This window comes from Bos javanicus, chromosome 6 (assembly GCF_032452875.1).
Source record: "Bos javanicus breed banteng chromosome 6, ARS-OSU_banteng_1.0, whole genome shotgun sequence".
Classification (NCBI taxonomy): domain Eukaryota; kingdom Metazoa; phylum Chordata; class Mammalia; order Artiodactyla; family Bovidae; genus Bos; species Bos javanicus.
This window is the reverse complement of record NC_083873.1, coordinates 104,889,528-104,901,611: the sequence shown is the minus strand read 5'-3', so window position 1 is coordinate 104,901,611 and position 12,084 is coordinate 104,889,528.

Genomic DNA, 12,084 nt, shown 5'->3' with positions numbered 1-12,084 from the left:
AAATTTAAGAGTTAATGTGTGATACACTGTGCTCTCTTCTCCCTCTGCCATGGCAATCTGTGACTTACCGCTGGGTCATGAGCCTGGGTCCGTGAGTATAGAGGATGCAGAGCACAGCCAACCGAGGACGTGTGCTGGCAGTGAGAAGTAAACCTTTGCTCTTGTTGTCCACGGAGATGTGTGATTGTTTGTTACTGTAGCATAATTATCTTATGCTAACTAATACAGCCTATATCAAGATATCTTGTAAAAGAGTCTATAGGGTGCATTCGTCACTTACCATCATTACAGTGTTATCTTTCAGTAGGTAAAGGACAGAGAGGAAGGACCTGTTAGGTTATCAGATCAGATCAGATCAGATTAGTCACTCAGTCGTGTCCAACTCTTTGCGACCCCATGAATCACAGCACGCCAGGCCTCCCTGTCCATCACCAACTCCCGGAGTTCACTCACACTCATGTCCATCGAGTCAGTGATGCCATCCAGCTATCTCATCCTCTGTCGTCCCCTTCTCCTCTTGCCCCCAATCCCTCCCAGCATCAGAGTCTTTTCCAATGAGTCAACTCTCCGCATGAGGTGGCCAAAGTACTGGAGTTTCAGCTTTAGCATCATTCCTTCCCAAGAAATCCCAGGGCTGATCTCCTTCAGAATGGACTGGTTGAATCTCCTTGCAGTCCAAGGGACTCTCAAGAGTCTTCTCCAACACCATAGTTCAAAAGCATCAATTCTTCAGCGCTCAGCCTTCTTCACAGTCCAACTCTCACATCCATACATGACCACAGGAAAAACCATAGCCTTGACTAGACAAACTTTTGTTGGCAAAGTAATGTCTCTGCTTTTGAATATGCTATCTAGGTTGGTCATAACTTTCCTTCCAAGGAGTAAGTGTCTTTTAATTTCATGGCTGCAGTCACCATCTGCAGTGATTTTGGAGCCCAGAAAAATAAAGTCTGACACTGTTTCCACTGTTTCCCCATCTATTTCCCATGAAGTGATGGGACCAGATGCCATGATCTTCGTTTTCTGAATGTTGAGCTTTAAGCCAACTTTTTCACTTTCCACTTTCACTTTCATCAAGAGGCTTTTTAGTTCCTCTTCACTTTCTGCCATAAGGGTGGTGTCATCTGCATGTCTGAGGTTATTGATATTTCTCCCAGCAATCTTGATTCCAGCTTGTGCTTCTTCCAGTCCAGCGTTTCTCATGATGTACTCTGCATATAAGTTAAATAAGCAGGGTGACAATATACAGCCTTGATGAACTCCTTTTCCTATTTGGAACTAGTCTGTTGTTCCATGTCCCGTTCTAACTGTTGCTTCCTGACCTGCATACAAATTTCTCAAGAGGCAGATTAGGTGGTATGGTATTCCCATCTCTTTCAGAATTTTCCACAGTTGATTGTGATCCACACAGTCAAAGGGTTTGGCATAGTCAATAAAGCAGAAATAGATGTTTTTCTGGAACTCTCTTGCTTTTTCCATGATCCAGCGGATGTTGGCAATTTGATCTCTGGTTCCTATGCCTTTTCTAAAACCAGCTTGAACATCAGGAAGTTCACGGTTCACATATTGCTGAAGCCTGGCTTGGAGAATTTTGAGCATTACTTTACTAGCATGTGAGATAAGTGCAATTGTGCGGTAGTTTGAGCATTCTTTGGCATTGCCTTTCTTTGGGATTGGAATGAAAACTGACCTTTTCCAGTCCTGTGGCCACTGCTGAGTTTTCCAAATGTGCTGGCATATTGAGTGCAGCACTTTCACAGCATCGTCTTTCAGGATTTGAAGTAGCTCAACTGGAATTCCATCACCTCCACTAGCTTTGTTCGTAGTGATGCTTTCTAAGGCCCACTTGACTTCACATTCCAGGATGTCTGGCTCTAGGTCAGTGATCACACCATCGTGATTATCTGGGTCATGAAGATCTTTTTTGTACAGTTAGGTTATACCTAGGTCTAACCAATAGGACATGAGTTTGAGTAGGCTTCTGGAGTTGGCCATGGACAGGGAAGCCTGGCGTACTGTAGTCCACGGGGTCGCAAAGTGTCGGACACGACTGAGCACTGAACTGAACCAATAGGAAAGACCTGATTAGGAGGATTGGAGTGACAGACCCTGGAAGGCTGGCCATGCCGAGGTGGAACTCACTATGCTGAGAGCAGAGAACTTGGAGTGTGTGTTTTCACTTTAGGATGTGGACCTAAAGAAATTCATCAAAACATATTTTTTCTCAGGGGCTCTAAAAAGGACCATGACTCTAGGTATGGGAAACTCAAAGAATAAACTTTTGTTCCTAAGAAGGAACCTAGCTAAAGAAGTCAGGATGATGGAGAAATTGGAACCCTTGTACACTGTTGGTTGGTGTGCAGAATGGTGTAGTCACTATGGAAAACAATACGGAGTTTCCTCACAACATTAGAAACAGAACTACCATATAATCCAACAATTCTAATTTTGGATATTTAGCTAAAAGAATTGAAATTGGGATATCAAAGAGATAGTCATACTTCCATGTTCATAGCACTATTTGCAAGCACTCAGACATGGAAGCTATCTAAATATCCATTAATAGATGAGTGGGTTCAAAAAAGGAGTATGATATATACATACAGTGGAATATTATTCAGTCTTAAAAAAGAAGGAAATCCTGCAATACACAACAACACAGATTAAACTTGAAGACATTATGCGAAGTGAAAGAGGCCATTCACAGAAGAATAAATAGTTCATGATTGCACTTATATGAAGTATCTAAAATAATCATGGGCTTCCCTGGTGGCTCAGATGGTAAAGAATCTGCCTGCCAATTCAGGGGATGTGGGCTCAATCTCTTGGTCATAAAGATCCCCTGGAAGATGAAACGGCTACCCACTCCACTATTCTTGCCTGGAAAATCCCATGGACAGAGGGGCCTGGTGTGCTTGCAGTCAATGGGGTCACAAAGAGCGGGACATGACTTAGTGACTAAGCAAGAATAACAACAACATGGTCAAACCCATAGAAGGAAGAAAAGAATAGTGGTTGCCAGGAGCCGGGGGAGGGGGTTTGCTAATTAACAGGTATAAAATTTTAGTTACACAAGATAAATAGGTTTCTGACAACTGCATCACTTTTCTTACAAGCTATCATGTGACACCAGCTCTGCTCCTCTCTCTTCTATGTTTAAGAACACGTGTAATTATATTGGGCTCACCTGGTAGTCTGAGATAATCTCTGTATCTGGAGGCCAGGTGATTAACAACCTCAATTCCATCTGCAATCTCGGTTCCCCCTTGCCAAGTACTCTCACATTCTAGGGATTGAGACTTGGATATCCTTGGCGGGCTATAATTCTGCCTACCACGGGGCTTCCTGGTAGCTCAGTTGGTAAAGAATCTGCCTGCAATGCAAGAGACCTGGCTTCAATCCCTGGGTAGGAAAGATACCCTGGAGAAGGAAATGGCAGCCCACTTCAGTATTCTTGCCATGGGAAATCCCATGAACAGGGGAGCCTCACGGGCTACAGTCCATGGGGTCACAAAGAGTCAGACACGACTGAGTGACTAAGCCCAACACAGAGCAGGGGGTTCACTCCAACAGAAAAGAGAGCTGATTATGAGCTGAGTAGACACCTCTTTCTGTCTTCCTGGATGAACACAGAGATCCACCTCTTCTTTTTCCATTTCTGGAGCAATGTTTCTAGCCCTGTTCCTAACACTCCAAGGGACTACAGAAATAAGGAAAACAGAATCTCTACCCTTAAAAGCTCTAATCTAACAGGAGGCTTTCAGGTATCTCAAGTACCAAGATTTCCTCTGAAATCTTCTAGCCTCTTTTACCTCTTTTAAGGAGTGTCCCACTTTGCTTAACCCATTTCAGAGGATGCAGCTTGCAGCAATGTAATGAACAGCTACCAAAGTTCAAGCCCTCTCTCTCCCCTCTCCCCCACAGGGTTGTATGGTGGTGCCACTGCCTCCCAGTTCTCCCTCCCTCCACCCCAGGAGTTTCATAAATCACTTCATAAAAACTCATTTACTGGTTTTCCCCACGTAATGGCAGAAATAAACTGCTCAATACACACTTGGAAGCTCCTTCCAGAAAACTCGCGCATCGTGTTGCTGGCGTGGTATCTTGGTTTCCAACCTGAATTTCCACTGCCTTTGCTTTTCTGACAGTATCTTCTGTAATTAACATGGCTGAATCCTCCCCTTTTTATTGAGTTGGACGGCAAATCACAGAGTAAATGCTTTCCCTTGCACTTTAAAAGGATTTAATAGGAAAATATTTTTCTTACATCCTGTTTCAAGGGGAAAATGTGATTTTAGGGGACATTTTATAGTTCACAACAGGATATTGAAGGGCATTTGGTTTTGCTTAGTCTATTATGACTGTGTTTCTTCAGCATGAAGTGGTGTTTTTTGTGATTATTTAGATAAGTCTGATTAAGGTAGGTAGATAGCCATAGAATTATGGGAATTTAGGACAGAAAAGGGGCTCAAATACCATCCAGGCCATTCCCCTCATAATTCAGATGAGAAAATAAGTGACTTGTGCAAGGTCACACATTGAGTTACAGGGGGAAATGAGATTCAGTTCTTTATCTCTCAACTGTTCGATGCTCCCAAACCAGCTTTGTGGAGAGGTTGGAAGTGGAGGTAGAAATAGAAGAGAGGCATTTATACAAAGGGGCCCATGTGTTTCTAGACTTATATGTATCATATAAGTACTTTTGAGAATTGGGGTGATTAGTAAGTATGGATTTGTGTGTGTTATATCCACCCATCCATCCATTCAGGCAGATTCTGAACACATTTTTAGTGTCTACTCAATAAATGGCACCATGCTAGATACTGAAAAGATAAAAGCAAAGCTGAAGTCTCCACCTTCTGTTGTTGTTTAGTCACTAAGTCGTGTCCGACTCTTTGCAACCCCATGGATTGCAGCACGCCAGGCTTCCCTGTCCTTCACCATCTCTCAGAGTTTGTCCAAACTCATGTCTATTGAGTTGGTGATGCCATCCAACCATCTCACCCTTTGTTGCCCTGTCTCCTCCTGCCCTCAATCTTTCCCAGCATTAGGGTCTTTTCCAAAGAATTGACTCAGCATCAGGTGGCCAAAGTATTGGAGCTTCAGCATCAGTCCTTCCAATGAATATTCAGGGTTAATTTCATTTAGGATCAATCAGTTGGATTTCCTTGCCATTCAAGGGACTCTCAAGAGTCTTCTCCAGCACCACAATTCAAAAGCATCAATTCTTTGGCGCTCAGCCAAAGTCCAAGCCTCCCATATGTATATGACTACTGGAAAAACTGTGGCTTTGACTATACAGATCTTTATAATTAAATGTAGCAAGTGCAATAACAGAGTTCATTGTTTTAAACGAGATGTCTGAAGAATGAAATTCTCCAGGGCTAGGAGAAGATCAGCATGAGTGAGAAAGGGGACTCAGTTCCAGGAATAGGGCAGTAGAGAAGATATTCTTATGGTCCTCCTTTCTGGCCATTTCAGTCATCCCAGTCTTGATGAGACTCTTTGGAGCAGAAAACAGATCTTAGCCTGGCACTGTGGCAAGAGTCCAGGCTCTGAGTCTTACACTCTCATGTTCAAATCCCAGCCACTTATTAGTAGTGAGATCTTTACAAGTTATTTCTTCATCTGGGAAATAAAGATAAAAATATCCAACAGAATTGTTGCATGAGAGTCATGTCCAACTCTTTGTGACCCCAGGGACTATAGCCTGCTAAGCTCCTCTGTCCGTGGGATTCTTCAGGCAGGAATACTGGAGTGGGTTGCCATGCCCTTCTCCAGGGGATCTTCCTGATCCAGGGATCAAACCCAGGTCTCCTGCATTGCAGGCAGATTCTTTACCATCTGAGCCACCAGAGAAGCCCAACTGATCTATATGAAATGTATAAGGCAACATCTGGCACAAAGCTGGAATAAAAGTACAGCCATTATGGCAATAAGATTGTTGAGGATTAGATTTCATGGCTCATGGGGTTGGGGCAACTGGAAGTCGTGGCGAGTCTTCTTCTAGAATTGGAAGGAGCCTTGGTTTACTTTCCAGTCTCTGCATCACCCAGCTAATGGGCACTATTCAAGGTTGAATAAAGGCCGAGACGGTACCTTGGATCAGTGTTGGAATTAAAGGAAGCACTCAGAAAGTAATTGGACACTGTGGTTTGGGTCAGTCTCAGAGAATGTTTCTGGGAGTTCGACTATTTATTCTGGAGAAGAGAAGACTTAGGGAATGGATGAAGTAAAGGTCCTCAGGAGCATGAACCAATGGATGGAGAGCAGCTGTTCCCTATTTCTGTTTTGGACAGAGTGAGAGGAAATGAGCTTACACTGAAGCATGAGGGACTTAGGCTAAACATCAAGAAGTATTTCCTGGCTGTGGGTGTTGTTGGACTTGGGAACGAGTTACCAAGGTGTTTAATATCAGGACAGTGTCTCTTCCGGCCACAGATTTTTACATGTGGGAAGATCAGCTCCATGTAGGAATGGCTATACTCTCAAGCTCTTTCCAAACTGAGGAGTCCATGTCCCTCACAGAATCCTTTAAGACAAGAACAGGAGTCTCAGCCAACCTGAAACCACTGTCCTCGACCTCAGCCTATCCTAAGAAACAGTTGTGATACAGGCTGAGTGATCACCTCCAGCAATCTGCCGTTTTGACATTCCAGAAATACCACAATTGCTTATGTAGGCTACTCCAGCGAACAAACACCTCCCCTCTCTGAAATTTATTAAGAAATTCTCTGTAGGGCTTCTTTTACCAAAAGTGCATTTAATAAAGCTTGGAATTTCCTCACAACACATTTATTCCTGATGATGTATTTTAGGTCTCCATTATTACTTGTCTTCACCTTTCCTTGCTTTGTAGGCGTGAGGCAGGCCAACCCAGCAGGATTCCAAAAGTTATCAATAACCAGGAGTGGGCCACACTGCTGGAACTCTCCCCAAACCCAACTAGGAAAGCCAAGTTTCTCAGTGTTAATTTAGGAAGCCTTTAAGTCAGCCACTGGTTTTAATAATAGCTCATTAAAAGGGCAGGCAAATTACAATTCCAAGTTAAAATTTGAACATGAAAGTCTCACTGTGAGCATCAATGTTGAAGTAGTTTTGAGTTATTTCCCAAAAAAACCTGTGATGGGTTAAGTTTGTGTTTTAAGGGATTTAAAGTCAAGTGGCTATAATCAGGAAGAGGTTTTTAAGAAAGAACCTGTATCAGTCAATTACTGAACAGTTATCACATACATCCCTATACACTCCAGAGTGTTATGTCAGAAATGTCAAATTCATTATAATAATCCACTAATTCAACTTATGAAGTCCTTAATTACAACCAAAGGACTTTCACATGTTAGATGCGTCCTGACAGACCCCCAGGACTCAGCAGTTTATGAAGAAGCCAGGCTGGCCTTCCATCCCCCCACTGTAGAAAGAAGAGTCATGGTTTCCATCACTGAACAGATGATGCTCACATCATCTTCCACACCAGGTTCTCACCCCTACGGGCTGGCTGAAGGAGGAGAGGCAGTGGCAGCTGTTTTTCCCAGTGTGAATCCAGCCCACCATAGCCAGCAGGACCTCCGCTTTGATGGCTGCCCTCTCAGGTCTGCAGAGAGACCTCCTCCCCTCAGAACTTTCTGTTCTTCCCTCTCTGACTCCTTGGTCTATTGAGGCCCTGGAGGTCCCCCGGGGTCCTTCCTCTTCTAAGGCTGTCATTCATCTTTGCTTCTGGGGCCCATGCAAGGACTTAAGGGATGTCTCCTCTGCCCCACTGGGGGCGGGGAACCGTGTAAATGACAGGCAAACGTTTCATTTGCGCCTCTGGCATGAGCTCTGCCACTTCCTTCTCTACCTCAGGTCTCCCTCCTCTTCCACCTTGAGTGGTAGTGCCTTCATTTGTCTTGGCCTTGGAGAGTGTAGGTTCCAGGAAATTCGGGATGAGAGTGGAATGGGACATCTATTCCCCACAAGTAGATAAACTGACCTTCCTCATTGCCATGAACAGAGATTTGTTGTTCTTTCACTTGCTAAGTTATGCCTGACTCTTTTGTGACCCCTTGGACTATAGCCCACCAGGCTCCTCTGTCCATGGATTTCCCAGGCAGGAATATTGGAATAGGTTTCCTTCTTCAGAGGATCTTCCAGATCCAGGGAATTAACAGAGACAGAGGATGATCACGATGCCGGTGATGAGAGCAAATCCTTAATGTACCACTTACTAGCTTACTTATTCTTATCATTCCCATTTTATAGATAGGAAAAATCAAGGTACAGAATGGTTAAGACACTTGCTAAAAGTCACACAGCCTGTAAGTAAAGAGCAGAAGTGAAACCCAAAGAGCCCAGATCCACAGTCTGAAATGCCACCCATGGAGAGAGCAGTTATGCCGGAAATGCCTGCAGGGGCCAGACAGGCGGAAGTACAGAGCAGCTGCAGGAACTCTGGCTTTGAGACCAGAAGTGGATTCAAAACAGTTTAGGAGCTATCTCTCCCCCTGGGCCCCTGGCGTGGCCAGACTTGCCCACGAGGCCACCCTTCTAACTCTGCCTTGTTGGCTGGACCAACATCCTCTCTTTTCTCCCCTTCACTCACTCTCACCCACGCATCCTCCTTAAGTCACTCAATCTCATCCCAGGCATCTCCAGGCTTACTTTATACAATACTTTCTGTCCTTGGAGTTATTCCAGGTGCCTCACCACCATTCTGTTGCCTGCCCATCAAATTTCTGGCTCCCCCTTCACATGGGCATCCCCAAAGTTCACCTTTACATACAGCTTCCCTAAGAGGAATTTGATTTAGAGTTGAAAAGCAGATGCAGTGACAATAACCATCTCCTTGGGCAGCAGTATTTTTCCCAGGCAGTTGTTTTCCTCCATCCAGCTCTGCCCCATCTCTGCTCTAGCTCGTGGAGCTGGAAAATGTGAGGGCTCCACTCAAAGAATATAATTTCCATAAAATACTTTCCAAATTTATTAAGGGAGCAGACAGCAAAAGGAAACCCACAATTAAGGAGTTTTTGCATGCACTCAGTATCTTTCCACTGGCTGGAGTATCATCTTCCTGAAATAATGAGGTCTGGCAAAAACTGTAGTGAAGTGTGCTCCACTTTCAAGACTTCAGGGGGTTTGCAACCCTGGGTGGGGCATAGAACTGGCAGGGAAGAGTTAGAGGCCAATCTATTTGGTTAGGATGTGTTGCCAGACTAAAATTGCCAGGCTGATACTATAGGTACAGACAGAGAAGGAGCCTTTGTGTGCAGTTGACTATTCACCCATCAATTTCACTGTCCATCTTCCATCTGTCATTTAGCTCACTCTTTATCCACCCACCCACTTAATACTTATATCCTACCTTGTCTTCAAAAGCATTGAAAAAGGTAGCCAGAGATCTGGATCCAAGAATAACTAGGGGAAGATCGGATTGGGCAGGTGGCAGGTAACACCCATGCATGGCTTGTTCTGAATCCAATATTCAGTTACCACCACTGACTAGTTCCTTCATCTTATTTCTCTGTGTTTAACATCAGAATCACACTTAACCATTCTGGTGTTGGTGTATGAACTAGTACTATTAATAATGTGCTCCTTGTGTGATATTTATCACTGAAGCAGACAGTAACGATTCTATCCATTCTCTATTTACTGAGCCTTTACTGTGGGTCAGGCACTGCTTTAGCGGCAGGAACTGTGATAGGGAATAGAGAGCTCCCCGCCCTCCACCACCACTGAAATTTCTTCAAGCACTTTTCCCCCTCTTGCTCATTAAAAACTCTTACACAAGGACTTCCCTGGTGGTTCAGTGGTTAAGACTTCACCTTCCAATGCAGGGGGTGTGGGCTCCATCCCTGGTCAGGGAGCTAAGATTCCACATGCTTCAAGGATGAAAAACCAAATCATAAACTAGAAGCAATATTGTAACAAGTTCAATAAAGACTTAAAAAACAAAACAAAAACCCTTACACAGGGAATTCCAGTGGTTAGTGAGCGAAAGTGAAGTTGTTTAGTCATGTCTGACTCTTTGTGACTCCATGGACTGTAGCCTACCATGCTCCTCCATCTGTGGGATTTTCCAGGCAAGAATACTGAAGTGGGTTGCCATTTCCTTCTCCAGAGAATCTTCCCCACCCAGGGATCGAACCCAGTCTCCCGCATTGTAGGCAGACACTTTACCGTCTGAGCCACCAGGGAAGACACCAGTAGTTAGGACTCTGCCCTTTTCTTTTTCAAGGGTTCAATCCCTGATGGGGGAACTAGGATCTTGCAGGCTGCAGGGTGGGACCACCACCACAACAACAGCAACAACAATGAAAGCCCTTATACACAGCACAAGATCAATATACAAGTTTTCTAAACCCTGGAGACCAAAGCAAGTAAAATAAAGGCTATCAAGACCCAGAATCTCAGAGGTACGTGCTCACATGATTTCTTTACAAAGAAGTAACAAGAGGTTTTGCTGTTTGTTTTTTGTTTTTTAGGAAATGTATAGTTGTTTACAGAACAGCCAGAGTAAATGCAACCTGATGTTTCAGCTTCAGGCATCATATCCCAGACATTTCTGAAACCCACAGAGGGTCGTTTTTACTTCTTCAGAATGTCTCCCCACCTTCCACCCCATCTGCCTTCCTTTTCCTCCAGTGGAAGAGTATACACAAACTCTACCTAAGAATATTGTATAAATGATATGCCAGTGTAGAAAACACATTCCTAACACAGTCTAAAGAGTGCAGGATTCATACATCCATTCATTCAATGAATGTTTACTAACAGGTACTGTTCAAGCAGCACTGTGTGAGTGTTGATGGCAAAATGGTACAAAGCAAATGCAGCCAGACCTCCGGGAAGAGAGGCTGTTACACGTGAACCAGGCAGAGGCAGGAAAAATGCAGCACAATGAACGCTCTTAGTGAAGGGGTGCACTGGGGGTGGGGCCAGGGAGGGGTGCCTTCCTCTTGAGAGTGGGGAGAGAGGGGAGTAGTTTCAGGGAGCTGACAGCCCTCACACTGGCCACTCCTCTGTTCTTCATCCCTTCCTTCTCTTTGGGAATCACTGATGAAAGAGAAATACAGCCTGAGAGGCAGACCTGGTGAGGACTTTAATATCTTTGTTGTTGTTTAGTCACTCAGTTGCATCTGACTCTTTGTGATGCTGTGGACTATAGCCCTCCAGGCTCCTCCATCCATGGGATCTCCCAGGCAAGAATACTGGAGTTGGTTGCCATTTCCTTCTCCAGGGGATCTTCCCAACCCAAGGATTGAACCCAGGTCTCCTGCATTGGCAGGTGGGTTCTTTATCACCGAGCCACCTGGGAAGCTCTTTAATATCTAGACTTATGGAGTAAGATGCTCAGGACATAGATCTTTAGCATCTATTCCAAGCCCTTATTGGATGCTTGGATCTCTCCTAGGAAAACTCCAGCAAGGGACCATCTATTTCGTACAGATAAACCCTCACGGATGGGGAACTCTCCTTCATGGGAAGGCTCTTTCGTTTTGGGATGCTCCAGTTTGTTCATTCAGGAACTGTTAACAGAGCCATGAACGTATCTCTGGCTCTGCATCAGGCACTGGCAATACCGAGCTGAATCAGACATAGTCCTTGCTCTCCAGCTGCCCCCCGCAGCCTTCCTGCTTCTCTGAGGCCACATCTTCTGCCCTGCTTGCCACCCCAGTTCCCTTTCCTGTCACGTGGCTTTTCCTTTGGTCACCTTTTGCCTGTGTTTTTTCCCAGAACTGAGCCCTAGACTTCAGGTGTGGTCTGACTCTCATGCCTCTGGGGTCTCCCGTTCTGAAAACTGTGCTTGTGTTACAGCGGCTCAGAAACTCATTAATATTTTGGCAGCCAGGCCCTACTCTGGATTCACAGGAGCTGGAGACCACCAGCCTCCCCTCTCCCTTTCCTTCCCCCACGCCACCCTCATCCCCATCTTTGTCATCCTTGCTGCTATTAAGCCTTGCCTTTCCCATCCCCCCCGTGTGAGGCAATTGTGGACAAATGTTTAGCATCCGACATCTGCCTTTGGTAAACTTAGTCTTATTACATTAGCACCCTTGTTTTCACCTCTCGAACTTTTGAAGTTTGTTTCTGCTACCTAAGACC